The sequence below is a fragment of the Elephantulus edwardii genome, unplaced genomic scaffold (genome assembly GCF_000299155.1).
Source record: "Elephantulus edwardii isolate Elephantulus edwardi_28Jun2011 unplaced genomic scaffold, EleEdw1.0 scaffold00107, whole genome shotgun sequence".
Classification (NCBI taxonomy): domain Eukaryota; kingdom Metazoa; phylum Chordata; class Mammalia; order Macroscelidea; family Macroscelididae; genus Elephantulus; species Elephantulus edwardii.
In genome coordinates this window covers 11143857-11148338 of record NW_006399857.1, presented here as the reverse complement: position 1 = coordinate 11148338, position 4482 = coordinate 11143857, and the positions used below count along the sequence as shown (strand labels likewise).

General features: G+C 36.7%; 1 pseudogene; it reads right to left on the bottom strand.

Moving 5' to 3' along the window:
• Positions 1–570: 570 nt before the first annotated feature.
• On the bottom strand, positions 571–1024 carry LOC102854159 (annotated as a pseudogene).
• Positions 1025–4482: the final 3458 nt, after the last annotated feature.

Here is a 4482-nt window from a genome sequence, read left to right as displayed (position 1 = left end):
ACATGTTTGCATTCTGAAAATCTGCTCTTGGGGTTGAAAAATCCCCAGTTGTTCTCAATAAGCATGTGAATAAAGAGAGTAGTAAACAGAAGTGGTGACATTATTTGATTTTTACCAATATAATATCGCAAGAGATTATCTTGTGTTCCTCCTTTAAAAAACAAACATACATACCTTTTTCCATTTGCCACAGAACAAATTAACTTTGAAGACTGTTTAAAAGAACATTTCAATTTGCAGGAGCTTGGGGAGAACACTTTCCACTGCCTTCTTTCCACAATACCTTCTGTGTCTCCTCACCCAGTTAACATCACTATTCTTCCATGATATAGATTCCTGTGGAAAACTTGTCGGAAGGTTTGCCAAAGCTAGGAGATGAATAATAAAGCAAGTCCTAATTAGTTACTTGGAAGGTCAGTTAACAGCTTTGGGATAGACCCATAAATTCTGGCTCCAATCTTGCTAACAATCTTCACATTTCAGAACTCTTTAGCCCTTCAGCTCCTGCCCAGTGTCTTAAACTGGGCTGGGCCCCATCTGTGCTACTTGGTCTTTGGCCCCTGGTAAGTGCTATTCATCAAAGTCTGGAATGTCATTATAGGAGTAGCCTCGGTAACCTTTGGATACATAGTAGGTAATAGTGCAGGTGGTAGAATCCTGGCAGAAACACCAGGATGTCAATGATCAGGACAGGAACATCCTGGTCTGCCCCCTTCTTTCCAGAGCATTTTCTTTGGACGGTACACTATTAGGGAGAAGATTTGCAGGGTTTTTTCCCCTCTCCTCCTTGCAATAGGCAAAACACAACAAAGCACCCTTTGCTGATGTAGCCTGCCAGCAGGAGGGAGCCAATGATGATGAGAAAGGCGCCAATCAAAAACAGCACATTAGCAAGGTCAATGGCTTTGTAAGGTGACCTTTTCTTAAACTGAAGGTCAATGTAGCTATTGTCTGTGGAGAGTCTTGAATATTTCACTTTATTACTGGGAATCCCAGCATCCAGGCTGGTGCTAGACGGTTTCATAACGCATTGACATGGCTAAAGTCCGAGGCCAGGCCACAAAGCACCCGCCAAAGCAGTGTAGTTTTGAGTTTTGTTTAAAAGCAAAACAAAAAACCATAAACACAAAAAATAAAAACACCTTTCACTAGACTTTGGCAATGAAATCAAGAATGTTTACATGGATTTATCTAAAATTAGGCAATTCATAATATAGTGATGTATTCAGCAGATATTAAAGCAAAAATTGTTTCATTCAATATGTTGCATATCTTGGCCTACAAATGAAAGAGTATTATATCAATATTACTATCTTTTTTTTGACCCCAGATATTTATATTAACTAGAGAACTCTAGTGGCCTAGTAATAAGACACTGTGTTGCAATTCCAAATGTACCATTAGAATCCACCAGCAACTCTGTGGGAGGAAGATGTGCAATCTCTTCCCATAAGTAGGTACTACATTGAGAGAACACACAGCAGCAGGTAGAAATAGCTTGTTCTACATTTTTCATAAAAATGGAAAAAGAATAGACAAAATGACTTTCCTTAGTTTAATATGCCATATCAACTCTGACTTGTGAGATCTCCATTTATTTGAGAATTTTAATGAATAATTTGTGCAATCGTGTTTGAATAATTAATAAAACAAGATATTCAGGAAAAGTTAAGACTTGTGCAAGGGAGAAACCTGTCAGAGAAGAAAATTCAAATGTTTTCTACTAATATGTGCAAAACAGGAGTCAGAATGATAGTGTAGTTAGAAATACCATGATGTCTTTGTACAACAAAACTCAAGAAACCAAGTGAAATATACAGATGAGAATTCTTGAACTATATACATCAAAAGGAATGATAAATAAATGGATTAAACATCAACTGGAAGAAGATATTAAATTATAGCAATTAATAAGGAGTGATATGGAGCAGTCAAATGCTTCACCATAGTTTGACTATGTAGAGACAAAGCCAGAACCAACACTGAGTGAGGGGTAGAGGAAGACAACTTTATGGAATTCCTAACACGAAGTAGAGAAGCCACATGGAAAAACTCAGAGTGAAGCCGGGTGAATGGAATGATTTAGATGTATGAAAGGAAGGTAAAAAAGAGGAAAGAAAAGAGCTCCAGGTAGCCTGGGATCCATATATGGTAATGGAATTATGATATACATATTTCTCTAATTAACAGTGGACTGTCCTGGCCATTAAGATTGGTGAAACACATAAAATAATAGGTCTGTGTGTCACTACCCTTATGAGTGGACTAGCTTCAAACACTGGCTTCAAACTTGCTATTTGTCTGGAGTAAGAAATAAATTATTATGAATTATTTCAAATATTACATAATCTTAATGCAAATGTAATGTTATATTCCCCAATGACTTAAGGGTTTTTTTTTCAGTGTATGAAATTATATTATTTAATATGATAGCAAGTTTTGTTGTTTGTAGATTTTCTTATAAAATCTGTGTATATTGTGTTTCATTATTCTACACTGTGTTTCACACATTCCTTCATTCATACTGTGTTTCATATAATTATTTTTTGAAGATTTTTATTTCATACTAGTTTATTTAGAAAGTTTGAAAAGACTTCCTTTCTCACTGGATCATTCCCATTTTCCTTACACACACCACCCCCATTAAATTGTATGACTTTATTATAAATCAAGCCTCCCCACCCATTCTCACCCTTCTGCTTCCCCCACTACAACCCGTTTGGATCTTCATATTTATTGTACAATAATGGTTTTATGCAATATTTGTCCTTTTGGGACTGAGTTAGTTCACTCAGTGATTGCTCTTCAATCTCTCCCAAGCTAGTCAACAATTAAAAAAGGGGGAGGGGAGTAAAAATGTTCCTGCGTTCTGCGTAGTATTCTATCATGTGAAAGTACCACAATTTCTCAATCCGTGGTTGATGTCCAGGATGTTTCCATGTTCTTGCACTTCTGTGAATATTGGTGTACAAGTCTCCACCTGTGCCTTCATTCGTGTCGTCTCAGGACATACTCCAACCAGTGGAACAGCTGGATCATATGGAATCTCTGTTCAGCTTTTCAAGGAAGTGCCAAACTGTGTTCCAGAGTGGTTGCACCATTCCACAATCCCACCAACAATGTACAATCATGTGATGATTCTTAATGCAGTGTATTTTATAAAATTAATAACCATTGAAATAAACTTACAATCACTCAGTCTTTTCAGATCCTCACTGGATCTTTCTTAATTCCTTTACCCTTTCCCTCTGCCCGCCAAACCTTGTCATCCTAATGATTTCCTCCATTTCCCAAATTCTTCTTCCCTACCCGCCTCCCTTCCTCTTTTGGACTTTTACACACAACCTACTAGTTATCCTTCTATTTTAACAATGATGATTTTATTCAGTATTCATCCTTACAGGACTGAGTTCGTTCACTGAGCAGAATGCTTTCTAGACTTTCCCATGGTGATTTTACAAGATCATTGCTCCTTAGTATTGCATAAAATTCCATTGTGTGAATGTACCATAATTTCTTAATCCACTCATTTTTTTGATGGACATTTGGGCTAATTCCATTTTCTTGCTATTGCCAATAATGTTGCTGGTTGTTGTGAATATCAGTGTACAAATTTTAATTTGTTTCTCAATTCTATTGTCCATGGGTATATTCCTAACAGTGGAATAGTTCAATCATATGGGATTTCTATGTTCAGCTTTTTGAGGATGTTCTCAAGAGTGGTTGTGCCATTTTACAATTCCACCAGAAGTACATGAGAATTCCAATCTTTTCACATCCTCTCCAACATTTATTGCTTGTCATCCTGCTAACACTTGCCACTGCTGCTGAGATGGTATCTCATTGTGGTTTTGATTTGCATCTTTCTTACTGCAAGAGATTTTGAGCATTCCTTAATTTTATCTGTTGTTCATCTGAATGTCTTCCTTTGTGAAAAGTTTTTCCATGTTTTTTGCCATTTTGTGTGATTGGTTCATCACTTTTTTTCTTGTGGAGGCTCTGTAGCATTCTGTTAATGTTTGAGATATCAGTGCTAACTGTTTGTTCCCATTCTGTTCCATTTCTTCATGTGTTTATTGACCATATGGATGTCTTCTTTGGTTAAGTGCCTGTTCATATCCTGTGCCCATTTTTTAATTGGGTTATCTTGTTGTGGTTCTCAAGTATTTTATAAATTCTAGGTATAAGTCCCTTGTCTGACATATGGTATTGGTACAATGACAGCAACATAGATCAATGAAAGAGAATCCAGAAATCAGCCCATATGCCTATAGTCAATTGATTTTTGACAAGGAGGTGAAATCAGTTACGTGGGGAAACAACAACCTTTTTAACAAATGGTGATGACAAATTGGCAGACAATCTGCAGAAAACTCAAGCAAGATCTACACCTCACTCCATATACAAACACCAATTCATAGTGGATTATGGAACTAGGACTAAAACCAAGGCCTATAAACTTCATTAAAGAACACCTTAGAA